Source organism: Carettochelys insculpta, chromosome 6, assembly GCF_033958435.1.
Source record: "Carettochelys insculpta isolate YL-2023 chromosome 6, ASM3395843v1, whole genome shotgun sequence".
Lineage (NCBI taxonomy): Eukaryota > Metazoa > Chordata > Testudines > Carettochelyidae > Carettochelys > Carettochelys insculpta.
In genome coordinates, this window is record NC_134142.1 from 118,790,265 (window position 1) to 118,817,596 (window position 27,332).

A 27,332-nucleotide genomic window follows, 5' to 3' on the forward strand; every position below is an offset into this window, starting at 1 on the left:
TGAGCGTAAAAGAAATGATTAAGGACAGTTCAAAGGTATGTCAGGAAAAGAGGTGTCCACAAAGAGAACCACGAAAAAGCTAAATTCATTCTTCAACATCTGTCAACAGTTTCTCACATGTTCTGAGATAGAACTTGGTCTGTTTCACAACATGTAATATATTCAGTGCCTTTCGCTGTACTTTGTGTGGCACTGCTGCTACAAATGCATCCACGCCACAGTAATTCCAATGGCTTCAATAGCAGCTTTGGACAATCAGGGACAAAGGAGACGACTTGCATGCATGCAGCTTGTGAGTTCAGTGGTGCCATTCATGTGTGATGGTGACTCACGTGTGTAAAGTCACATCAATAAAGTTATAGGATCTGTGGCTCTTGAGGATTTTGTGGGCCCATGATAAAAGGAGACTGACTTCAAAAAATTGTAAAGAGAACTGCTACACATTGCATCTGATGCTACTCAGGTATCTGATGAAGTGGGTCTTTGCCCACGAAAGCTTATGCTCCAAAATATCTGTTAGTCTATAAGGTGCCACAAGACTTCTTGTTGTTCTCGAAGCTACAGACTAACATGGCCACCTCTTTGATACTTGCTACACATTGTAGATTTTATTAATAAGAATGCACTTTTTAAACAAATTATCAGAAATGTGCCTCCGTCTGCTCTTACATGCTGGAGCTTCTGGGGACTTACGCCTGCCAAATCTTAGGCAGTGCTTCTGGAAGACCTTGTAATTTTGCACATAGGGTAAAATGATTATGTATTCAGGGCCTTTAATTTAAAGCCACATTGTACACCTTGAGCAGCGTAAAGAGGCCTTAAAATTAGTGTACAGATAATTTATGTTCTCTGAAAGGGCCTTGTGCACTCCCAGAGCAATCTAAAGTGGTTTTAGCATAAACAAGAATAGGACTTCAATTAATAATGTAGACTTAATTGACTATATTACGCCATTAGCTATAGCAGGAAAGTGCCAGGAGTGGGGACAGGCTTTCTTGAGGGTGTGTGAAAGTTCATAAGGGGGGTGCTGCACAATTGGCTGCTTGGTCTCAGGCTCATCCCTCTCACTAAAAATATTGAAATATGTTACTGTTTTTATGTATGGGTATTCACAGCTATACAGCTATTAATAAAGTTTTTACATTCCACATACCTATTTTCTTTCACATGCCAATAGTTTTTTTTTGTCCATATGAACATAACCCAATTTCTGTTGGTTTGGATTAGATTAGACAATTTGGCCGGGGGGGGGGGGGGGGAGGCTAATTGCAGGGACAGAACGAGGGGCCTGACTTAAAAAAATTTGCTCACCTCTGAGATACAGAACTGGTAAAATGCAAATCAATATTCAATAAATACATTGGTTAACAATATTCTACCAGCTCAAGAAGCAGCATGAGAATGGAACCATCTGTGTTAATTTAAGGAGATTTTTTATATGGAGTACATACTTTTGGAGCAAGAACCTCACACCCATTTGATGCAGATGCTTATCTGAATCTCTCTATCCAGGCTAGGGAGCTGGAGCAAACAGGCTTTTATTGGAGGTAGCCAGGACTTCTGCTTCGGCCTGAAAAGAAGAGGCTTGAGGGAAAATGTGTCCTGACATTTCATGAACTAAAATGAGACGGAGCTCAGGGCACTGCAAGCCTGTAGCCAAGTAAATTCACTTTGCTGTCTTCCCAGTCCCCCTAAATAGGGAATAATATGTATCTACTTGCTGCCGTGGGAGGATTATTTAATTAATTTTATGCAGTACTCTGAAGAACATAAAGCATGATAGAAATCCTATTATTGTTACAGAATGAACATTCTTGAAGAAAGAAAGTCCAAAAGATTTGAGGAGACTGGCTGGTAGGGAATGTACTTTTGCAGATGGGATTCACATGCCTGCCCCTGCTCTGTTATTTCATGGGGAAGCCTTGATGGTGATGTGACAGGGCCTTGGCAATGCTCTGGTATTTGACAGGGTCTATGCAATCAACTTATACCAGCATAGCGATGCTGCTCAGGGGTGTAAGAAATCCACTCCTTCCAACGATGCCCTTGGCCAGACCTATCTCCAGTGTAGACAGGCCTGTGTCGGTAGGAGGGCTTCTCCAATCCACAAAGCTATCACCTCTGGTGCAGGGAGAAGCTCCCTTGACTTCACCAAAGTCCTACAGCAGCAATTTAAGCCTAGACCTACCCATAGTGTCAGAGTGGAGGAAGGTCTAGGGGGCTAAGCTGTCACACTCCCAACCCTCTCTGTGCCCCTCCTCACAAGGAACTGCTTCACTCCATACCTCCCCGGAGCTACTTTTCTTCACCCCCCAGGAGCTGCTTCTCTCTGTGCCTGCCTCCCCCCTCAGGATCTGCTTCTCTCTGTGTCCCCCACCAGGAGCTGCTTCTCTCTGTGCCTGCCCCCCAGGAGCTGCTTCCCCCTGTGTTCCCCCCCAGGAGCTGCTTCTCTCTGTGCCTGCCCCCCCCAGGAGCTGCTTCCCCCTGTGTTCCCCCCCAGGAGCTGCTTCTCTCTGTGCCTGCCCCCCCCAGGAGCTGCTTCCCCCTGTGTTCCCCCCCAGGAGCTGCTTCTCTCTGTGCCTACCCCCCCCAGGAGCTGCTTCTCTCTGTGTCCCCCACCAGGAGCTGCTTCTCTCTGTGCCTGCCCACCCCAGGAGCTGCTTCCCCCTGTGTTCCCCCCCAGGAGCTGCTTCTCTCTGTGTTCCCCCCCAGGAGCTGCTTCTCTCTGTGTTCCCCCCCCAGGAGCTGCTTCTCTCTGTGCCTACCCACCCCAGGAGCTGCTTCCCCCTGTGTTCCCCCCTAGGAGCTGCTTCTCTCTGTGCCTACCCCCCCAGGAGCTGCTTCCCTTTTTTGTGCCCCCCCAGGAGCTGCTTCCCTCTCTGTCCCCCCCCCCAGGAGCTGCTTCCCCCAGTGTCCCCCGAGGAGCTGCTTCTCGCTGTGCCTGCCCCCCCAGGGGCTGTATCCCCCTGTGCCCCCCAGGAGTTGCTTCTCTCAGGCCCTCCTCCCCGAGCCCTTCGTCCCGCCGGCGGCGGTCTCCGGCGCCAGGGGGCGCTGCAGGCCCCAGCCGTCGCCATGGTTACCGCTGGGCGCGTACTCAGGGCTTACGGAGCTGACGCAGTGGGCGGCCCGGCGGGTGGAGGCGCTGTGGGGGGGAAGGATCGGGGGGCCGGGGAGCCCCGGGATGGCGGCGGTGACAGCGGTGGCCCTGGCTCGGCGGCGGCGGCGGAGGAGGCGGCGGCAGAGAGGTGAGAGGCGGGAAGCGCGGGGCGGTGCCCGGCTCGGCCCCTGCCTCGGGGCGGGGAGGCTCCCGATGGGGAGGGGAGGTTGGGGGCGCCCCCCCCCCCGCGCTGTAGGGGATTCCCCCCTTGGCATGGGGTGGGGGGAGGTGTCCTCACCCTGGTGGTGTGTGAGTGCGGCCCCACCCTTGGCATGGGGCGGGGGGGGGCCGTGCGCCTGCCCTGCTAGTGAGTGGGTGTGTCCCCCCTTGGCATGGGGCGGGGGGAGGTGTCCCCTCCTTGGTGGTGAGTGAATGTGCCCCCCTTGGCATGGGGTAGGGGGAGGTGCCCCCACCCTGGTGATGAGTGAAAGTGCCCCCCCCGTTGGCATGGGGTAGGGGGACGTGTCCCCACCCTGGTGGTGGGAGAGGCAGCCCCACCCTCCCCAGCATGGGAGCAAGGGGCAGGTGGTGTCACTGCTCCTGGTGGTGAGTGAGTGTGGCTCTCCCCTTGGTGTGCGAGTACGGGGTGAGGTGTCTCTGCCCTGGTGGTGGGAGAGCCAGCCCCTCTTGGCATAGAAATGAGGAGAGGAGTGTGGGGAGGTTTCCCTTGCCCTAGTGAGGAACTGACTCCTCCCTTTTTGTGGGAGATGGAGGAGGTGGTGGATGCTGGGCATGGAGCTGAGGAAGGGATGATTTGGAAAGTTAGGGTGGGAGGGAGCACAATGAGCCTTGGTTGGCTCATGGATGTGTTTTTCTTGTGGCCTTGTTTTAGGAGAGTTATCCACTGGGAAGACTTGACAGAGGGGAACGGTGCACTGGTGGTTCGGTCCTTTGGACTTAGTTGCTGCCTGTGCTTGGGGCTTTTAAGGATGAAGTCTCTTTTTGGAGATTTGCATTTGCCCATTTTACAGTGGAGTTTGCAGAGTACCTAAAGCTGATACGTGGCATCTACTTTGGGGTGCCTCTTGCTGCTGCTGTGTGGGACTGAGGGGTTTATAATCCCTTCATGATTACTCTTGTTTTGTATATTCTGGTTATTTGTTTCTTTTCTGAGTTCAGGGGCTGCAGTTTACGTATGTATGAATTTTGGGTCCATGTATAGGGAGTTCATTCTCCTTTTGTCTGATGTACGGAAACCCCTTAGTTTCAGCAGGTTTTGGAGGTGTCTTTCAGCACACAGTTTATCCTTTAATTTACAGTAAGTATTTGCTTTTACATAGGGCAGCGTTTATTGAGTTCAAATTTAATGTGCTTTTACTATTGTTGTTATTGTTACAGGTTCCATTGTAGACTCACAGTTCAAAACATCCCCCACCCAAGAGAGCATGCAATGTAAATGGACAAAAGACAAAAAGCGTGAGAGGCACGGAGAAATGAAATGATTTGAGTGAGGTGACACAGCAGATCAGTGGCAGAGTCAGGATGATATTGCAAGTTACTGGTTTCCCAGTTCATTGCTGTAGTTGCAGCTGGTATTTGCTTCCCTTTGTGTGGTGTGGAATATTGCATATGAAGAAGAAGGATTACAGTTAGAGTCACAGGGTGTTTCTGCAGTGCAGCAGAAGACCCACAGTATGACCGAAGCTGGCCTGGGTCAGCTGATTTGGGCTTGTGGGTCTTGAGCTCTGGAGCTATAAAATTGCATTGTAGATATTCAGGCTGGGCCTGGTGGAGTCTGGGCCCAGAGAGGAGGGAGGATCTTAGAGGGCAGGCTGCAACTGGAGCACAAATGTCTGCATTGCTATTCTTTGCCCCACAGCCCAAGCCCTATTCGCCTGAGTCAGCTGACCTGGGCTCTAACACTCAGTGCCATGGGTTTTAATCAGTGCAGATGTACACAGAGTGAAAGGTCAGACAGGACTACCAGACTGAACAATCTGACCTGCTTATCACCAGTCAATAAATATCTGTGATATACTATGAACCAGTTCCCTAGAGAATAAGGCTAGCTAGCACCACAGCCAGGTGTCATCATAATCAAATGGGCTATTACCTGATTAAGCATCCGTATTTTGGGAGGAAAAAGTGTGCAATGGAACAGCTAGAGGTCCCATGTAAACACGCTGGCTGTTGCCTGAACCTCAACGGGAGATGGTTTTTCAGAGAAAGGTGGAGCTATAGAAAAGAGTTCTTGAATGGCTGGCTCAGCACTCATACAGTATGGCTGGGAATACACTAGAGCAGGGGTGGTCCAACTTCTGGGCCTGAGGGTCACATCAGAATATGCAAACTGGGTGGTGGGCCATGAATGCTCACAACATGGTGGTTTATGAGTTGGAGAGGATGAGGGATCCATCTGGATTTGTGGGCTCTGAGGTGGGGCTGGGAATGAGGGCTTGGGGTCAGGAAGGGGACTGTGGGCTGGGACCAAGAGGTTTGGAGGTTGAAAGGGGGATCAGGGCTGGGGCAGGGAACTGGGGTGTGGGTTGCTGTGTGAGTGCTGTAGGTGAGAGTGCAGGCTCTGGTGAGAGGCTGTATATGAGAAGTTTTGAGTAGAGGAGGGTGCCGCAGGCTGGAACCTAGGGTAGGGTGAGGGACTGGTGTGTGTGTGTGTCGGGCTGGCAGTTCATGCTCTGGGTGGGGCTTATGTAAAGTAGGTCCTGGACGCAGCAGCATATTTCTCTTCTAGCTCCTACCTGGAGGCACTGCCCCTGGAATTCCCACGGACTGTGGTTCCCAGTAACTGGGAGATGCAGGTGACACTTGTGGGGAAGGCAGCACACAGAGCCCTCTGTCTGCTCCAACTTGTCGAAGCTGAAGGAGGAGGAGGGGGTGGGCTGCTGCTTCCAGGAGTCATGGTATATGTGGAGCAGGGCAAGTCCCCAACTCCAGTCTCCAGCTGGAGTTATGGAACAGGAAAGCCATAGATCCTGCTCCCCAGTGGGAGCTCAAGGGCCGTCTTAAAATGGCTGATGAACTGGATGCGACCTGCAGGCTGTAGTTTGCCCATCTCTGTGCTAGAGGCTGTGTGTGGACAGGCCAGGAGTGGTTATGCTCCATGAAGAAGTGTAAAAAGTTCCCCAGGTTGGAGAATTGAAGAGACACAACTGTTCAAAAGTCCAGTTTGTACTCTGGGGAATGTCACAGTATCATCAAGTCCAAAAATCAGAAGTAGACCAAAGTATTAGCCCTTGAGACTAATATTGTATGCTAAAGGCAGAGGGCAAGTGAATCTGAGGTGCCCCCATCATGCAAGACCCTTTAATGGCAGCAAATTGAATTAGTGAGGTGTGCCCAGACAATCCTAGCAAGTAAACCCTGCCTATGCTGTGGTGGAAGGGTGTGTTTGACTGTTGGTGCAGGCAGCACCATCTCTGTACATTAGAAGGATTAGAAAACAATTGCCACTTTCTAAGGCTGCAGAAGCAACGAGGGGTCCTGTGGCACCTTATAGACTAACAGAAATGTACGAGCGTAAGCTTTCGTGGGCAAAGACCCACTTCGTCAGAAGCTTATGCTCATACATTTCTGTTAGTCTGTGAGGTCCACAGGACCCCTCGTTGCTTTTGCAGATCCAGACTAACACGGCTACCCCTCTGATACTTTCTGAGGCTGGAATATGAGGCTATATTTGGGAAGGAGATTTGATGCAAGGTTAACTTTTTATATTTTCTTCACTGGTTCAGAGTAAGCATCTGGAAAAGTTTACTGGTCCTAAAAGTATTTGTATGAATTTTGCCAAAGTTTTTTCTAGCCAGGGTAGGAGTTGAGATCTGTCCTTAAAATCTACGCTGAAAATCAAAAGTGCTGTTTGCATGTAGAAGCGCAGGTTGCATTCCGTTGACAAGACCTGTACATCTTATAGTTTAGAGATGCCCACACTTTGCTCAATTGGGGACATATAGGGCCGTTCGAAGGAGTCTGTGGAGTGGGGACCATACTTAGCTCTCTTATTAGAACAGATTCAAAGGTGGAAAAAGTACCCAACAAATTACTTGAGTAAAAGTGCAGCTGCTTTTGGGGTGTGGGGTGTTGTAGTTAAGTACAAGTTATCAGTGCCCCTTCGGAAAACTACTTGAGTAAAAGTGCACACATCACATCTAGAGTGTACTCAATTATCCAGAAATGAAAGCAGCTGCACTTTTACTCGAGTAACGTTTCCACCTCTGAACAGATTTCAGTTGTCACCTCTGTAGGTGGCTGTAGTGCTGGTAGAGCAGTGGACTCCAAGCTTTTTTAAACACAAGATCACGTTTTGAATGTAAGTGCAATCCAGGATCTACCTCTTACCCAAATATCCTTGCCCCACCCCTTCTTTGAGCCCTGCCCTGCTCACTCTATCCACTCTGTCCTCCAGCCTCACTCTCTTTCATCAGGCTGGCGCAGGAGGTTCGAGTCTTGGGGCTGCAGGCTCTGGTCTTGGGTCAAGGGTTTGGTCTGTGGGAGAGGCTCTGGGCTGAACCTGGGGTGCAGAAGGGGATTCAGAATGCAGGCTATGAGTGGGAGTTTGGATGCAGGACAGGGCTCTGTTTACCTCAGGTGGCTCCTGGGTTGTCATGCAGTGGGGCTAAAGCAGGTTCACCCCCACCCTGGCCCTTTGCCCCTCCCAAAAACAGCCAGCATGTTCAACAGTGGCACGTGGGGGGAGTAGGGGGCTCCGTGTGTTGTCCTCTGTCTGCAGGCCCTGCCCCCACACCTCCCGTTGGCTGTGGTTCTCTGTTCCAGGCCATTGGGGACTGTGGGGGTGGTGCCTGGAGACCAGGGCAGCATGTGGAGACCTTCCTGCCCCATCTCCCTGTGAGGCCGCAGGGATGTGCCTGTCACTTCCATGAGTGGCGAAGGGCCAGGGCAGGCAGGACTTTGACTTAGCCTTGCTGTGCTGCCAGACTGTTAGTGGCTGATCTCTTGATTTGGCTGCAGGAGCGTCCAGGAAAACAGTTCCGATTCCAGGAATATTCCCAACCAGTGTTCTGCACATGCCTGGTAAAAGTAAAGGGAATTGATTTTATGTACCCCAACATTGAGGTCATGTGCACCACCAGTAGGAGCCGAAAAACTAGATTATATATTCTGAAAAAATTACCATAGGGATAATTACTCCAGCTATGACTGATTAGGCATTTAAGAGCGCACTGCTCAAGGAATTAAATTTAAGCATAATAGAGAAATAAAAATTATGAAATTTACAGACCAGTCAAAACTAGGGATGTTAATGGTTGACCTGTAAGCCTCACTCTAAATGGATGAGGATTGCCAATTATGATTGCCTGTAGTGGACTGAAGCAGCTCCTATCCACTGTGGGTAGGGGGCTGCGGCAGGCCAGTAGGGCCTGCCACAGGCAAGGGGTGCACCAGTCTGGCTGGAGCAGCCCTGGTTCTCTGTGGGCCTTGGGCTTGATGTGGGCAGGGGTGTGCCAGCCCAGCTAGAGCAGCCCCTGTCTGTGGTGTTGGTGGGGGCATTCCAGCCCAGCCAGACTGGTGCGGTCCCCCTTTATACCCGCTTCCTCCCCCGTTTAATCATTTAACTGGTTAAATTTAACAGGTTAACTAATGATACGGGATTTTACATCCCTAGCGAAAATCTAAAATAACAAACTTAGAAAGAAGTAAATGTAGTAACAACAACACCATCACAAGCATGTGTCAGGTCGAGAGGTGCGTGTGAAAGTTGCTATGTGAGAGTATGGCAGAGATTTTTATTGTCCCTTTAACTATGCTGAGCTTCCAGACATAGGAGAAGCTGCCAGCAAGTTTCTTCCATCCTGTGCCCTGTTGCATCCCCTCCTGTGGAAGTGGAGTACAGGGGTGAGGGGAGGGAGGCATCCTGACATCAGTATCCCCTTTACTGCCTCCCCCACTCTGCACAGCAAGCAGGAGGTTCTGGTGGGGGAGGGGCAGCTCCAAGAGAGAGGCAGGAGAAACATGGCAGTGCGGGGAGGAGTTGCCAAAAGGCCAGTACTTGATACCTCCTGGCCAAACCCCTCAGGATCACCTGTCAGAGGCTCGTGGATCCAATAGTAGATCCTGAAGTATAGATAGGTGACCTCTGTTGTAGAGACTGTTGTTCCCAACGAATAGCCCTGTATCTAGAGTTAGGTCAAGGTGGAACACTTTGCTGTGGTTCCAACAGGCACTATAGCCCCCTCTAGGCTGAAGTTGAAGTTAAATTCTGGGGTGCCTCTGAGACAGACAATGAAAAAGGATTACGAATTCCTGCCCTAGAGAGCGGAAAGCCTTTATATTCATCAGAAATTCTTCAAATGAAAACAAGCACGCTGTCAGGTAGGAAGGAGGTTGCATGCTTGTCAGGACAAAGCCATATGTTGCAAGCTAAAGGTATGAGGCTTTAATGGGAAAGGCCACTGATGGTTGCTTTCTGATATGTCAGGGAAGGTAGGTAGCTGTTGGCTGGTGTTGGGAGAAACTTTGGTATTTGAGTGGTCAGAATAAGTGGTAGGAGTTCTGAAACAGTAGTGGCTGGGAGATAGTAAAATTGCAGGATGTGGTTACCAACTCCTGCCTGTGGTTTCTGAAAGAACAAATATTTTATTTCTCTGTTTTCAGATACTAGTTTCTACTGGGCTGTGTGTGTATTTGTGTGTGAAGAGACATCTATGTTTCTATGACGAGAGAGACACACACAGTGAGAGAGTGTGCGTTTGCATGTTGCAGTAATTTCTTGGGGATTGGTGTTTTATTTTAAATTTTGAAAAATTTTTTCTGGCATAGGATGTCAGTGAGAGTGGGTGTCAATCTTCTATGCCAGTGTTTCTCAACCAGGAGTACTCGTACCCTTGAGGGGGTACCTCAAGGCCTTCCAGGGGGTACATCAACTCATCTAGATATTTGCCTAGTTTAACAACAGGCTACATAAAAACACTGGTAAAGCCAGTAATAATCTGGAAGTTCATTCAGACAGTGACTTGTTCCTACTGCTTCATATGCCTTATGTTGAAATGTAAGTGCAGTATTTGTATTCCAATTCATTTACTTGATAATAAGATGATAGAAAGTTAGCAAGTTTTTGGTAGTAGTCTTCTGTGTGATTTTGCATGTTTTGTAAGTAAGTAGTTTTTAAGTGAGGTGTAACTTAGTGGCATGCAAAACAAATTTGACTCCTGAAAAGGGTACAGTAATCTGGAAATGTTGAATGGCACTTGTTTCAAAACCTCAGATTACTTTAGGACCAGGTTTCTCAACTGGTGGAAGATGTACCCTTCGGGGTACGTGAGAAAAGTCTGGGGATACTTGTAATTTTTTTTTTTAAAAAAGGGGCATGGCATTAAAAAAAGAGTAGAGAAACACTGTTTTATGCCATAAAAATATATTGGACAACCGCGGCCACTGATTAGACTACTCTTTAAACGATTAAGTTCTGTTCAACACATCTTATAAAGGAGGAAAGTCTGGAACCCAGCCCCAACAGAAACCCACCCTGTGTTTGCTGTTCTTTAGCTAATACTTCATGTGCCCCAAACAGGACTCTGTAAAATAGAACTGCTTGTGGAAACAGCCATCAACGCATCTTCTGATGCTGTCACAACCAAGGCAGCGTATACTCTCTCTACAACAAGGTATGGAGGAACCAAAAACGTAACAAAACATGCCCCACGTCTAGATGGCATCACTGACAAGGCTCACCAATGCCGGCTTGTAAAAGCAAAAGGAGAAAAAATCTTCACCAAAAATAAACTACGCACAGGATTCTGGACTTAGCACTGAAAAGGGTGTCTGCTGTCTAACGGGAAAAAATAGATCTATCGGCACAAAACCTGACTACAAAGAAGTTTCACCCAAGCAGCAAGACTACCATAGTGAAATGCACAGAACTCAGAGTGACTCTCACTGAATATAAACTTGCTTCTTGTAAGCTTGGAGGAGGAACTGGGGGATGCAAAGCACAGTGGAAGTCCAGAAAGGAACAACTGAGCAACCAGTCAGACTGAGGATAGATTGAAACAAGAGACATTTTCCATTCCACGTTTAGAAGGGAGATTTCCTGAAAAGATCAGAAATAAGACTCTCTTAAAAATGGGAAATAAATGTGCATAATTAGGAGAAAAGAGAAGCATGACAGTAAGATATATAACAATCTGTCACTCAAGCAAAAAAGGATAAAATTGGAAGTGGGTAATAACCCCCCCAAACAAACAAACCGCACTCCTCACCAGCCCTGCTTTGGAAGGCTTGTCCTGTGCAGATACTGTATTCAATGCATTGTACTGTATCTAATAGAGGTTACTAGCTCTCAAACTTTTGTTAATATTTGTATAAATTCTTTTGCCAATAAAGATTTTTGGATATTTTTTCTGTGTTTGTGTCTGTTTGTGGGGTTGTATGAGAGAGCTAATGTTACATTAATTGTTGTGCCAACCACCGCAGGGGGTGTTCTGCTGCAGTAGTTTCCGTATCATCCACTGACGTATATGCATCCCTTACTGACTGCTAAAGATACAAACGCGAAACCTCTAGTTGCCCTTTCTGATGACACTAATTTACTTACACGTTTCTTGGCCCATAGCTTTCTGCTGTATGTGCTCCTGTCTCTACAGCTGCCTGGGATTCTTTGAGGCACTTGTGTGAGTCAGCCATAGATTTTCATATAGTCCCTGTAAGATGTAGGTTGTGTTTGTATTTGTGGTGATAGAGTTAATTTGGAGAGGGCTTGAATGCCAGTACAGTAGAACCTCAGAGTTACAAACAAGTCAGGAATGGAGGTTGTTCATATCTTTGAAATGTTTGTAACTCTGAACAAAACATTCTGGTGGTTCTTTCAGAAGTTTATTATTGAAAACTGACAATGTAGTTCTGAAAAATTATTATGCAGGAGAAAAATGCTGCTTTCCCTTTGTTTTTGTTTAGTAGTTTACATTTTAACACTGGACTCTTTGCTTTTGTTTTGTTTCATTTTGTTTTTGGTTGGCTTGTTTTCTTGTTTCTGCTGCAGCCTGATTTTGTACTTCGTGTTCCAAATGCGGTGGGTGGGTGACTGGTCAGTTTGTAACTCTAAAGTTCTACTGTATTCTATGATTTCTTGCATTGTTTAAAACAATCATCTGATCTGAATTTTTTCATGCTTAGTCAGTTTAGATGCGATTTTTCTGGAAAGGGACTCAAAAATTTTCTGCTGTTTTAGAGTTAGGGGGTGGGAAACGCATGAGGGTTTCATATGGTCTATTTTTAACCTGTAAAGAAACCTTTCAGATGCTTTTTTTTGTAAATTGTTGGAGTTACGTAAAAACAAAAAAGGGATGTGCTTTTAAACCCCAGTCTTGGTAGGTATATGCTAGTGCCTTCTGAGGAAGAGCTATTAAGTGGGATGCCTGAAGAAATAAAAAAAAATGCTAATTTTGAAATAATTATTATATAATGTACCTATCTCAGTCCTTTTTAACAGTACATCTCAGTGCATTTCACAGTCTTTTAAAATGTGTTTATTCCTCACAACACCCTTTTGTGGTAGCAATCTCAGTTTTTAAAGATGGGAATTGAGACATAAAGATGCACTCTGTGGCCTTCACAGAGTTAAATAGGAAGTCACTGTCTAAGCCTACATGGTATCCTGGACCAATTTTTGTCCGTGAACTTGTTGACTTCAACATGTATGGGACATGAGTTGCTTGAACTGCAGAGAGGGATGACAGCCTGTGAAATGCCAAACATTCACGTGCCCAGATATGATTTTACAATCTCTCTTGTGTTGTAGCAGCAATTGAGTCTCTTCTTTTTCCACTGGGGTAAAGTTTCTAGAGATTTTTCTTCTTGTATAGGTTGAACCTCTTTTAGCTGGAATGCTCTTGCCTGGCAAATCTGTAATCTGGCATAGTTTTAGCCACCCATTTATCATGGGTGTGGCCAAGTTTCCTGTGATCTCGTAAAGTTTGTTTCCAGCCATCAGTCCTGGCTCTCAGTGTGCTGTGCTGTTATTTAGCTGTAATTTACCCTATGTGTATTCTAAGAGCCCAGTAAGCAGGGGAAGCATTGGTAATGTGCTAGACATATTGACCTCCCATGGTCTGGCAAATTCTCTCATTTGGCACCAGTTAGGTACTGAGGATGCTGGATGAGAGAGGTTCAACCTGTATAGCAAAAATCTGTATCCATTCTAGAGTGAGGAAAGTTTGCCTTTGTTGTGTCTGACTGCCCTTCGCTTTTTCTCTAATAAATCACCCTATGTAACTTTTCAACTTGCCACCTGAGCAGTGGTTTATAAATTGTTAAAGATAATGGCCTGAATGAATCAGATAATGACTGAGCTCTAGCAGATGAATAAGTGCATCCTGAGTTGGATAAGGTATGGGAGCTGTGGGAAGTTGTCTTTTAAAGAGACAGCAGCTGGGATCCCTGAAAGAGTGGAATTGTTCTCATCTGCTTTTGAAAGCTATGGTGCTTGTTAAGACTTGGATGGGAGATACCGGAGAGGGGAAAAGAGTCTGTGAAAGTACATTTTATATCCCAGATTCTGAGCTAACAGGACAATCAGAAACAGAAAGAGTAGATTACCTTTCAACCTTATGTATGGGTAGCTTTGGATGAAGATTCCTACTGTAATGGATTCCTTACCAGCAGAGCTAATCTTCTACTTGAAGTTGACGTAGGTTCTTTTCTCATTTCTGTACCACTGTGCCCATCAGGCTTTGTAATTTATATTTATTCCATCTGGAATGCATATATATAGCACCTGACTATATTGTACAGCTACTGTAATTAAGTTTGCATTTAGTTTCAAATGTAATTGTTACAGTTTCCCTTATCTTTCTGAAACTCATTGAAGCTAAAATTTAGCAAGTTTGATCTTTATCTACAACTGATTTTTCTTTTTTGTGTTCTGTTTAGCAAACTTTGAGCAAAAATGGTTCTTGTGGTTTTGAGTAAGTGAAAAATCAACATCTTCACCTTCTGTTTCCAAAACCAAGGTTGGATAGGGCTGAGTTCTGTTAGTTTCATGGCTTTGGTAAGTAGACTGCCAGCCAATATTAGTTTAGGTCCATTTTATAGATGGGGAACTGATGCACAGAGGTTCCCTCCCACCACCAACCCCCTGTTTTCTAAGACCGTAAGGGACTGTTGTGATCTTCTAGTCTGACCTCCACAAAAACACAAACAAACAAAAGCCACACATACATGCCAGACAACTTCTCCAAAATAATTCTGTTAGAAAATCATCCCATATTGATTTAAAAGAACTCAGTAAAGGGAGGCTCCATCATGACCCTGGGTTTCAGCAATTAATTACTCACTGTTAAAAATTTACATCTTATTTCCAGTGTGAATTTGTCTAGTGTCAATTTTGTGTCATTGCCTTGTGTTATACTTTTGTCTGTTAGCCTGAAGTTCCCATTGTCACATTTGTTTTATGTGTGAATACTTCTAGGGTACGTGTACGCTATAGAGTTTTGTCGACAAAACTCACCGCATGTTCACATGCAAAATGCATTTTGTTGAGAGTCTGCCAACAAAACCTGGCACTTCCTTCGACAGCATTGTGCCTCTCTGAGATGAGGAAGAATGCCTTTGTCAATAGTTTCTGTTGACAAAAAGGCTATGTAGACACTCTGAAGGGCCCTCTGTTAACATACAGGGCTTTTGGTTCACTGGGCAGTCCTGTTTGCTGAGCTTCTGTTTGGCTGCTCTTTTGAGAGAGCGGCCAGGCAGTCTGGCCACTTTCTGTCGACAGAGCTGATTGCTCTTTTGATCTACTTTTGTGTGTGGACATGATCTGTCAACAGAAGTTTTGCCGGACAGGTTGCTGTAACTTCTGTCGACAGGTCGCTGTAGTGTAGACATAGCCTTTGAGTCTATCACAAGTAGTTTCTAATGCTTCAGTCATTTTCAGGGCTCTTTTCTGAATCCTCTCCATCTTAATCAGCATCTTTCTTGAATTGTGGGCACCAGCACTGGACAAATTATTTCAGCTGCAGTTGTATCAGTGCCAAATACAGGTATAAATTAACCGTTCTAGTTCTGGTTGAGAATTCCTTATTTATACATTCCCAGGTTGTGTTAGCTCTTTTTGCTACAGCATCACACTGGAAGCCCATGTTCAGCTGATTATTCACCCATTTTTCATTTTCAGTTAAAAAATGAAATCTATCAGTTTTCATGCATTTACTATGTACCATATTAATTTTATATTCTAGTATTTCAGTCAAAATGTTCTGTGGTGCCTATAGAAGTCTGTATGTATGATGTCAAAACTATTTTTATCAATCAAACTCATATCAGTAAGAGATTCCAGTGTAGTTTGATGGGATCTGTTTCCCAAAAAAACAATGTACCCATATCAACCACTCCATTATCTTGCTCAGGATCAATATCAGACTGACAGGTTTCTAATTTCCTCAGTCATCTCATTTACCTATTTAAAAAACTGCCACAACACATTAACTTTCTTCTAGTTTTCTGCACGAGTCAGTTTAACTTCTTTGTGGGAAAGATAATGGAGCGAGTAATGAAGGAATTCATCTGTAAATATCTGGAAGAAAATAAAGTGATAGGTAGCAGCCAGCATGGATTTATGAAGAACAAATCATGCCAGACCAATCTGATCGCTTTCTTTGATAGGGTAACAAGTCTTGTGGATAAAGGAGAAGCAGTGGATGTGGTATACCTAGATTTTAGTAAGGCATTTGATAAAGTCTTGCATGATCTTCTTATCAATGGACTAGCCAAATGCAACTTAGATGAGGCTACTCCCATGTGAGTGCATAACTGTCTGGATAACCATTCTCAAAGAGTAGCTGTTAATGGTTCGCAGTCAAGCTGGAAGGACATAAGGTGGGGTTCCACAAGGGTCTGTTTTGAGACCAGTTCTATTCAATATATTCATCAACAATTTAGATATTGGCATAGAGAGTACGCTTGTTTAAGTTTGCAGATGTGATACCAAGCTGGGAGGGGTTGCAACTGCTTTTGAAGATAGGGTCAGAATTCAAAATGATCTGGACAAACTAGAGAAATGGTCCAAAGTAAACAGGATGAAGTTTAATAAGGACAAATGCAAAGTACTCCACTTAGAAAGGAACAGTCAGCTTCATACACACAAAATGGGAAGCGACTGTCTAGGAAGGAGTACTGCAGAAAGGGATATAGGGATTGTAGTGAGCCACAAGCTAAGTATGAGTCAACAGTGTTATGCTGTTGCAAAAAAAGCAAACATTCTGGAGTACCATTAACAGGAGTGTTGAGAGCAAGATACAGGAAGTGATTCCTCTGCTCTACTCAGCACTGATTAGGCCTCAGCTGGAGTATTGTGTCCAGTTCTGGGCACCACATTTCAAGAGGGATGTGGAGAAGGTCCAGAGAAGAGCAACAAGAACAATTAAAAGTCTAGAGAACATGAGTTATGAGGGAAGTATGAAAGAACTGGGCCTGTTCAGTTGAGAAAAGAGAAGATTCAGAGGGAACACGATAGTGGTTTTCAAGTAGCTAAAGAGGCTTACAAGGAGGAGGGAGAACAATTGTTCTCCTTGGCCTCTGAGGATAGGACAAGGAGCTTTGGGCTTAAACTGCAGCAACGGAAGTTTAGATTGGACATTAGGAAAAACGTCCTAACTGTCAGGGTGGTTAAACACTGGAATAAATTGCCTGGGTAGGTTGTGGAATCTCCATCGCTGGAGATATTTAAGAACAGGTTAGATAGACATATATTGGGGATGGTCTAGATGGTGCTTGGTCCTGCCATGGGGCAGGAGACTGGACTCAATGACCTCTCAAGGTCCCTTCCAGTTCTAATGTTCTATTATTCTACGATTCTCCAGGGTTTCAAGTCTTACTAAAAAACAGTATTAGTGATCCAACAAAATCTTCAGCCAGCTGTTTTAAAACTCTTGATCTAAAATTTCTAACTTTAGTAGCTTCTGTTTAATGTTCTCTAGAAGTACAAATGGAATGGGAAAAGTTTTATCATCCTCATGTGAGGAGACTAGATCATCTGTTTTTCCTCAAGATACAGACTAAAAATGTTTATTCAACACTTCTGCTTTTTCTCCATTATTAGCAGTACTGCCATTTCCCTCTAGCAATGAACCAATACCATTGTCCAGGGTCTTTTAGTTTCTAAAATATCTTAATATACCTTAAAGGCTTCTTTTTATTGTCTTTAACTGTCTTGGCAGTTCTCCTTGTGTCCCTTATCAATTTCTACAGTTCCTAATGTCTGATTTGCTTTTCTCTTCGGTCTCTGAGGCTAGGACAAGGAGCATTGGTTTTACAGTCATACCCCGAGATACGCCCATTCGAGTTATGAGAATTCGACTTTGCGAGGAGTTTCATTTAATACCCCTACTTCAGCTTATGAGGCATTTCTTCATTTTTACGAGGACCGATTTGGAGGCTGGTGGCTCTGGTAGGCAAGCACTGAGGGGATGGAGTCGGCTGCATTGGTCTTGACGAAGAGGCCATGCAGGGGGGCAGCGGCGCCCTGCTAGAGGGCGGCAGTCTGGTGCAGGAAGATAGACTCGTCTGAGTCCCAGCAGTAGATCACGCCGCTATGTGAGACGTGGATGCTGGGCGCGCAGCCCATCCCAGCCTCGCTGCTGCCGCTCACCCCCCAGACGGCTAAGGGGCCGCCGCTGCCCACCCTGCACAGCTGTGCCTTGGGCGCCTCTCGCCGTCTGTGGTGCTCCCTCCCATTGAGTGCCTGGCTCACCTGCCGCTGCCTCCTTGGCTGCTGCCAGCAGGGCCACTCCGCCGCGCAGCCCCGCACGAGAGAGGCATCGCACCTCGCCAGCCGGGGGCCCCCTGTGCCTGCCTAGCTACCAACGTGGCCAGCCCCTGGCAGTGCCCCCTTCCCACTTAACCTAAGCTGCGCTTAGAACGGGCTGCCTCCCCATGCCCTGCTTTGCCCTGCCCACCCCCTTGCGCTGGATTTAATGAGATTTGGTGTTATTTTAGCATAAATGGGTATACATGTTGGGGATCAGGAATGCATACAGTTTTTTCCCATTGAAATTAATGGTAATTACATTTTCAACTTACGAGAATTTGCCCTAAGAGGGGTTTTTCAGGAACGAATTACCCTCTTAAGGCAGGGGAAGACTGTATTAAGATTGATTTTATTAAGATTTTGTTACTGATGTGAACTTCCTCAGCTGTGGGATTGTGATTTACTAAGCTGTTCATAAATGATTCCTAATTATCATTCACATTTTCCTGATTAAATTTGTCATCCTAGTTGGTTTGGTGCAGGCTTGGAAGCCCACCCCCCAACCCCTCATATAGCTTTGTGACTATCAGTGCCCCAGCCTGAAAGTCACACTGCTATATTTAGTGCCATGACACAAGTCCTATGAGCTCAGGCTCACCTATTTGTTACTCTGGGCATCAGTTTGCTAAATAGCACGCTCAAAGAGGATGAACGAATTGCCCAAGGTCATACAAGAGGTCCGTGACAGAGTGGGGGCTTGAACCTGTGTTTTCTGTTTCCTGACCTTCCTCCCATGAAGTGAAAATCACTTTGCTTTAAAAAAAAAAAAAAAACCTCTCCCTCTTCTCCCTCCTCCCCTCCATCTTTATATGAAAAGCTTCAAAAAGGCTAAAAGCCCAAAACTTTTAAGTCAATAAAAATATATCATTTGTATTGTCATTGCATTGCAGACTGGATGGTTTAGATACAACAGACCCTGTATCTTCGTGAGGGGGTTGGAGAAGATGATCTGTACAATCCCTTCTAACCCTAGGATTACAGTCAAGTACAAAAGACTAAAAATAACAAGACCAGTGCCTTTGTGTGTGTGTGTGTGTGTGTGTGTGTGAGAGAGAGAGAGAGAGAGAGCGAGAGAGAGAGAGCCAGTACTCAGATGGCTCCCTGCACGCCCACCCTCGGCCAATCCCATGGCTGGGGCTGCCAAGGTGTTAGTAAGCAGTACTGGCAAGTACTGGCACAAAAAAAGCACTGGACAAGACTATGTATGTGTAACTGTCACAGGCTGGTGCAGCTTGTCCCCACCTGGAGAGGGGTGCTCCCATTCTCACACTTGATTCACTGGGGCCCAAAGGCATAAGTCCAATTTTGCGGTCAATCTCCAAGACAGTGTGGCCCAGTGGCCCTAGTCAGTTGCAGCAGTCCTTGTCTCTAGGGCAGTAATGCCTAGTGATCAGAGTCACTCACAGCTGCCCTTTCCCTCAGGGCTTTGTGATCTAGTGGCCAAAGTTGGATATAGTGGCCCTTTCCTTCATGTCAGTGAGGCCAAGTGGCTACAGCCAATCACAGCAGCTCTTTCCTTCAGGACAATGAGGCCCAACAGCCAGAGTCAGTGACTGCAGCCCTTGTTCTCAGAGCAGCATGGCACAAGGGTCAGAGTCAGTCATCACAAATTCTTTTCCCCACCTTTGACCCTGCCCTAGGGCATTAGTGGCAGAGAGGTGGCCCACCATCAGGTTAGTGGGAAATCTGAACACAACATTCTGAATCAGGTGAGAGGTACCACTTCTTTTCTCTCTCTGGATCACTCCCTCCCCTATGTCCTGGGGCTCACATCCATGGTCTGTTGGGGGTCACTAAGCTTCCATGCAAAGTAGACCCCCTGGATCTCCCTGGGCAGGCAGGGCTTTCCAGCCAAAGTATCAGCAGTTCTTCAGAAGGCATCTCTGCTACCAGTCCTTCTGTTCCCGACATCCACTCTGACTGAGCTGGGTTACTGTCTTTTATAGCTGTCCTCCAGTTCAACCATGCCCAGCAGGAGCATGGGGGCATGGCCACCTCACCCCAAAGAGTGGAATTAACTCTCTCAGTACCACGGTGAGGCTGGTGCACTCTGTCACAGTAATTAACACTTGGGAGAAATTTCTATGGTATTGTATTCTGTGAAACAACGTATTATCATGTAGAATCCCTATAATGTAAAAACACACAAGGGCAGTCTCATTTCACAGAGTTTTGGCTGATGCAGCTTTCTTTTCCTTTCCCTCTCCTTTCTGTTTTCAGTGGCTTAAATCTCCCTTCCTCCTCTTCCCGAAAAAAGGGGTTTTGGCTGGTTCTCTCTTCCTTCCTCTCTTGGCAAATTTCTTTGTAAAAGTTGTGAGGATTCAGAGAAGGTTGGCAAGCTTCAACCTTGTTTGCCTTTTCTCTTTGCAGTGAAAAGTCAGTTGGGAGACCAGAGAGCCTCACTAGCAGATCTGCAGCATGGGCTTGGAAACTGAGATAGTGAATAGGAGGTCCCAGTTTATTGTTTTGTGGATGATGCTTTTTTTCCTGCACCTCCATCTCTACAGCTGACTCTGTGGGTCTCCTGGAGAGGTCTGATGGGAACACTTCTCTCAGAGTTCCTGTGAGATGGGAAGGCCTGGTCTTGGTCTCCTCACACTGGCTGTGGATGTCTGTAGAAATGCAGATGTTGGTTCCCATGCTGGGAAGGCTTAGTGCTGCTGGACATAGGCACAGAGTCCATGGGTGCTTTGGGGCTGAATCCCCCAAGGAAAAATATCAGGTGCTCTGCACCCACCAGCAGGCAAGCTTCCTCCTCATCTCCCTTCCTGCAGCACCTCATGATGCTGTGAAACAGCTTTTTGAAGAGTTGCAGGCTCTGTGTGGGAGCGGGAGGAGTGAGGATGCAGCACACTCAAGAAAAAGGCAGGGTGCAGGGTGAAGGCTTGGGGAAGGGGTGGAATGAGGGCAGGGCCTTGTGCGGAGGGGAGCTCTGAGCACCCCACAGCTGGAGCAGAAGTCTGGAGATCCTCACTCAGCAGCCAGCCTGCTTTCTGTTGTTTTCTTAGGGCTTCTGGGAAGTGGATTCACTTAAAATTGAAGACTTCCAGAAATGGGAAGAGAACAGTTTTTATGTGGAGCCAAATATTATCTAGAATTTAAAACGTCAGTATTGTTATCATCATGCAAATCCCTTGTTTCTTCCATTTCATTATCACATAATACTTTGCAGCAAACACTAATAAAAGAAAGGCCTGTGCTTTTGTGCTGCTCTAGTACTGCACTGATAAGATCAATTCTCCACCTTGATCTGTTTACACTGCTCCTGTTTCCACAGTCTTATGTACAAATCTGTATTCCTGCATGTGTGGTATGTTTTGTAACTGGGTGATGAGAGTCACTCTTGGAGCCCATGTGTGCAGAATGCTATTGTTAAGGTTACTGTGGGAACCTGAACTGAGCATTTCCTGACGTGTTTGTGCAGTTGGGTATTTCAGTAGTATGGATTTTTTTATATTAATTCTCCAAAGCTTTGTTGTGTGCATCACGGAGGTGCTTCCTTTAGATGTGGGGTGCCAGTGTTGCATGCAGTTCCATTTCTTTGGTGGCTCTGCAATACTAAGTGTGTGCCATGCCTTTGCATGTGTATGTGAGCTGAGAATGCTTTCAGAAATAGGATAGTCAGTGCTACTAATGTGCATGTGTATCAGTCATCCTCCCCTCACCATGCACGGACCTAGTGTATCAGCACCTTTGGGGGCAGTGAGCCCTGACGATTGTTTTCACAAGTGTTCGCTCTCCTACTCTCTCTTGCAGTATGGCTTACTTGATGCAATTCAATGCCCCGTGACATGTAAGTCAAGGAGAACTGCTTGGAAGATCTAAATAATGATTTTTTTTACTGTGCTTGAGTATCTTTGTTACTGCCTCTCATGCTTCATGGGAGAGTGTCATACTATGAGAGACTCATTCACTGGATGAAAGTGTAACTTTCTTTTGTGAAGTCATGGTAAGGTGTGAGGAGATTGCTAACTAGTCTTACTGGTTATTGAGAGCTTTTAGATAACTTGGGAGTATATGAGATCACGATTAAAGATGTGGACTACTCTGGTCATATGGCTGATATCTTCTCCACACTGTGTCATGGGTCTAGGATTATGATTCTCAGACTGAGTCATTGCTCCATCACTGTTCTGCATCTTCAACACATGACCCTTCACCTCATTAATGGGTGTGTTATGAACAAGACATGAGAAGTCATTCTTCCGCTCTACTCTGCGCTGGTTAGACCTCAGCTGGAGTATTGCGTCCAGTTCTGGGCACCGCAGTTCCAGAAAGATGTGGAGAAATTAGAGAGAGTCCAGAAAAGAGCGACAAGAATGATTAAAGGTCTAGAGAATGTGACCTATGAAGAAAGGCTGAAAGAATTGGGCTTGTTTAGTTTGGAAAAGAGAAGATTGAGGGGCAACATGATAGCGGTTTTCAGGTATCTAAAAGGGTGTCATAAGGAGGAGGGAGAAAATTTGTTCTTTTTGGCCTCTGAGGATAGAACAAGAGGCAATGGACTTAAACTGCAGCAAGGGAGGTTTAGGTTGGATATTAGGAAAAAGTTCCTAACTGTCAGGGTGGTCAAACACTGGCAAAAATTGCATTGGGAGGTTGTAGAATCTCCATCACTGGAGATATTTAAGAACAGTTTAGATAGATGTCTATCAGGGAAAGTTTAGAAAGCACTTGGTCCTGCCATTGGGGCAGGGGGCTGGACTCGATGGCCTCTCGAGGTCCATTCCAGTCCTAGTATTCTATGATTCTGTGATGGCAAGCTTCCAGATGGCGTGAAGGTTGTCTATAGAACGAATGGCAAGCTTTTCAATCTCAGGAGACTGAAGGCTAAAAAGCAAGACCTCCACAACCTCCATCATGGAGCCCTAGTATGTGGATGACAACATGGTTGCTGCTCTTTCTCCAACTGCCCTTCAGACCATCTCAAGTGCCTTCCCTGAAGCATACAAAAATCTCAGCTTCACACTAAACATCAAAAAGACCAAGGTGCTCCATGGACCCTGACCAACAGAACAGTTTCATGAACCGTTTATTGAAATCAATGGAGAACTGCTGGAAAATGTGGAGCACTTCCCATACCTTTGAAGTCATCTTTCTGGTGAAGTTGACATTGATGTGGAAATCCAGCGTCATCTGAACTGTGCAAGCTCTGCTTTTATCCGCCTGAGGCAAAGGGTCTTCAAGAACTTGGACTCTATCCCAAGACAAAGCTCCTTGTATACTGTGCAGTGATTGTTCCAATGTTCCTGTACGCATGTGAAACCTGAGCAACATGCAAGAGTCATTTGAAGGTGCTTGAACAATATCATCAGTGCTGCCTCAGGAGAATCCTAAATGGCTCTTGGAAGGTATGCCCATAAACACTAGCGTCCTGGAAGAGTCAAACATGACCAGCATTAAAACCATTATTATTCATCAACAACTTTGTTGGACTGGTCATGTGGTTTGGAGTCTGATCAGGGCCTCCCAAAACAGATTCTGTTTTCTGAGTGGGTCGGAGGATCGAGGAGCGTTGGGGGCCAGAGTAAGCAATATAAGGACATGCCGAAGGCACACGTGAAAAAGTGCAGCATCAGTGTTGACACTTGGGAGAACCTTGCCTAAGATGGTCCCCAGTGGAGAACAGTAGCATGTGAGGGGATGGCACAATTTGAGAGGTCCCACTGCAGTGCTGATGAGGAGAAGCAGAGAAGAGGAAAAGAGTATCAGAAAGTGCCCCGCACCCCTCCGGCAGCTACCAACACCTGCCCCTTCTGTAATTAGATCTGTGGTTCCAGTGTCAGGCTGATCAGCCATCAATGGACTCAAAATAAGAGACTGACATGAAGACATCCTACTTGTTATCAAGTGACCGCCAAAAGAAGTGTTTCCAAGTTCAAACCCTGAATAAGCCTCCTGAGTCAGCTCTTATATCTGTCATTGCTAACAGATAATACAGGGGAAATGCTGGATCCCATAGTTGGAAACAGTACAGTGCTTACAGCTCAACCAGGTAGATGTGCAGGTAAAGGAGCCCCTGATGGTATGGTTGATGTTAAGTCCTGTGATGATATTACTGGTGTAGATAAGTGTAATATATGCCATCATGTGCCAGCAATGCTCCACTGCAATTTACATTGGCCAAACTGGACAGTCTCTACGTAAAAGAATAAATGGACATAAATCAAACATCACGAACGGTAATGCACAAAAACCTGTGGGAGAACAGTTCAGTCTCCCTGGACGCTCAGTAACAGATTTAAAAGTAGCAGTCCTAAAACAAAGAAATTTCAAAAATCTAATGGAGAGAGAAATCTCTGAGCTGCAAGTTATTTGCAAATTTGACTCCATCAACAAACGATTAAACAGAGATTGGGAGTGGCTGACCCCTTACAAAAGCAGCTTCTCTGCTTTGGTTGTTAACAGCTCCACATTAGATTCTGACAGTGGCCCACATCGCCCCTGACTTATCTGACTAGTTTTTTCCTCCTTTGATACATACTACTGATAATGGGCCATTTCTACCTTGACTGACTAGACCTTGTCAACTCTGACCCTCCCTTTTACTGGGACCCCACTCTTTAAATACTCCTCTGAATCTTCCCCCTCCCCCATGCGTCTGATGAAGTGGGTCTTTGCCCACAAAACATTATGCTCCAAAATATCTGTTAGTCTATAAGGTGCCACAGAACTTCTTGTTGTTCTTGAAGATACAGACTAACATGGCTACCTCTCTGTTATATATGGCTGATCTGGACTGTCATGTTGTTTTGTCCCTGCCAGAAGATGCGGAGGGTGTACTCTTTTCTATCTGGTAGAATGAAGAGTAAAATTGAGGTAACGCAGCAGCTCTGGGTATCAACTCAGCTGGTGTACAGAGTATTTGCTGTTCCACTATGTACCACAGAGATTGTTGTTAGTCTTTGTCTAATACAACTTTTGAATTAAAGCATTTTAATTTCATCAGGGTTGAAAAGGCCTCATGATTTTCCCATAAGGTCCTCTGAAGATCTGGCGGAGCAGTGTGCTGAGGTCATCAGATGACTGATGCAGATAAGTGTGCTAGCTCCTATCATGTGGAAAATAAAACCAGGTGGCTTTCAGGAATCCAGAGCACAGAAGACTAGCTATGGCTAACTTTAAGAAAGCTCTTCTGAGCATGCCCATATTTTTCTTTCAGTCTTCATCCATTTGTGAACCTTGTCAACACCCATTAAAAGGAACCCTCTGGAATGTTTTTATGTTTACAATCTAACTTAGCTTTGTCACTTAACTTCTCTTTATGCATGGCTTCAAATTTAGCATCACATGTGAAATTACCCATTTTTAAAGTCTTATCTGCAGTTTTAAAAGTCCAGAGAGTAGAGTCCTGCTTTGTCAAGTTAAGAACATAAGAACATAAGAATGGCCATACTGGGTCAGACCAAAGGTCCATCCAGCCCAGCATCCCATCTGCCGACGGTGGCCGATGCCAGGTGCCCCAGAGAAGGAGAACAGAAGACAATGATCAAGTGATTTATCTCCTGCCATCCATCTCCTGCCCTTGTTCTGAAGGCTAGGGCACCATAATTTATCCCTCCTAATAGCCATTTATGGACCTAACCTGCAAAAATTTATCAAGCTCTTTTTTAAACCCTAATAGAGTCCTGGCCTTCACAGCCTCCTCGGGCAAGGAGTTCCACAGGTTGACTGTGCGCTGTGTGAAGAAAAATTTCCTTTTATTAGTTTTGAACCTACTACCCATCAATTTCATTTGGTGTCCCCTAGTTCTTCTATTATGGGAAAAGGTAAATAATTTTTCTATATTCACTTTCTCCACACCATTCATGATTTTATATACCTCTATCATATCGCCCCTCAATCGCCTCTTTTCCAAACTGAAAAGTCCAAGTCTCTCTAGCCTCTCCCCATATGGGACCCGTTCCAAGCCCCTAATCATCTTAGTCACCCTTTTCTGAACCTTTTCTAATGCCAATATATCTTTTTTGAGGTGAGGAGCCCACATCTGCACGCAGTACTCAAGATGTGGGCGTACCATAGTTTTATATAGGGGAAGTATGATCTCTTTTGTCTTATTATCGATCCCTTTTTTAATAATTCCTAACATCCTATTTGCCTTACTAACTGCCTCTGCACACTGCGTGGATGTCTTTAGAGAACTATCCACTATAACTCCAAGATCCCTTTCCTGATCTGTCGTAGCTAAATTTGACCCCATCATGTAGTACGTGTAATTTGGGTTATTTTTTCCAACATGCATTACCTGACACTTACCCACATTAAATTTCATTTGCCATTTTGCTGCCCAATCACTCAGTTTGCTGAGATCTTTTTGTAGTTCTTCACAATCTGTTTTGGTTTTGACTGTCCTGAACAACTTGGTGTCATCTGTTAGGCCATTTCCTTGCTTTGTTCTTTAATGATCTCTCGGAGCTCTGTTTCAGCAACAGACTCTTCTCTTTATCCACACCTCTCCTAGGCCAGTAGCAGAGATGGCTCACGTGAAGAAAGACTAAGGAAGGTGCAAAGTCAAGGGATTTCAGCCAGATTTGCTTGTTATTCAGGGAAGGCTGCTTGTTTCATCTTCTCTTCATTCTGCATTTTCCAGTGCATTGGAGAATGACAGGGTGTATCTGCTGGGAGGGAAAGCTCTGAAGTCAAAGAGCCTCTCCTTCAAAGAGAGCACTTAGGGTTGGACACTAAAAAGAGGAGAAAAAAGGTGACTGGAATCCACCCCCTTTCCTCTCTGAAGTATGAAATTTAAATCTCTGTTGTGGAACAAACCATTCTTGAAGAATAGAAATTTTTAGCTTCAACATCTAGGGTCCACACAAGGGGATAAAGTATTTAAAGACAATGTTACACTATTCCTATCTCACAAGCCTCTAACTTCCGTATATTCTTTGATATAGGCCCTTCCATTGAACCATAACTCAAATGTCTTTTGCTCATTATGTCTCCCCTCGTAACCCCCCCTCCTCTAAAGTCTACCCCTTAGATATTACAGTGATGGGCATTATGAAAAACTCCACGATAAACAGAACCAAATGGAATGATGAAGTGATGGAAAACTAAGCAGCTTTGGAAAACCTTCCCATTACCTAGCCTTGCCTAGCCCAAAACAAAGGACAGCAGCCCTGCTCCAGTCATCCCAGCCTCTTAGACCTACCAGAGATGTACTCACTCACCTAACTCATTATCACATTGCCTCTTACCATGCTCCATGGTATCTTTTTTAGGATGATCTATTTCCATATATCACATGTCTTGAGTGACTCTATCATCCTTCAAACTTTGCCTTTTAAGTGTTGATAGACTCACATACTTAGTTTTGTTATACCACTGTCACCACGGACATCTGTTACTGACAACTTTGCACTAGATGGGAGCATCCTGATGAGAATCTGTAAAGTTTGGATGGCCTCCACCTCAGTAGAAAGGGGATCAGTATTCTAGGAGGATACGCTGGCTAGAGTAGTTGGGTGG

The 27,332-nt window shown here is 45.5% G+C and overlaps 1 protein-coding gene across 4 annotated transcripts in view; it reads left to right on the forward strand.

Moving 5' to 3' along the window:
- Positions 1-3,183: 3,183 nt before the first annotated feature.
- Positions 3,184-27,332, forward strand: part of DAGLA (diacylglycerol lipase alpha) — a 103,360-nt gene continuing 79,211 nt past the window's right edge. For 3 of the 4 annotated variants that reach the window (XM_074998044.1, XM_074998048.1, XM_074998049.1), the window contains exon 1: positions 3,184-3,245. The gene's annotated coding sequence lies outside the window, so the exon portion shown is untranslated. The remainder of the gene's footprint in view (positions 3,246-27,332) is intronic. The other variant, XM_074998047.1, reaches the window with a different exon arrangement.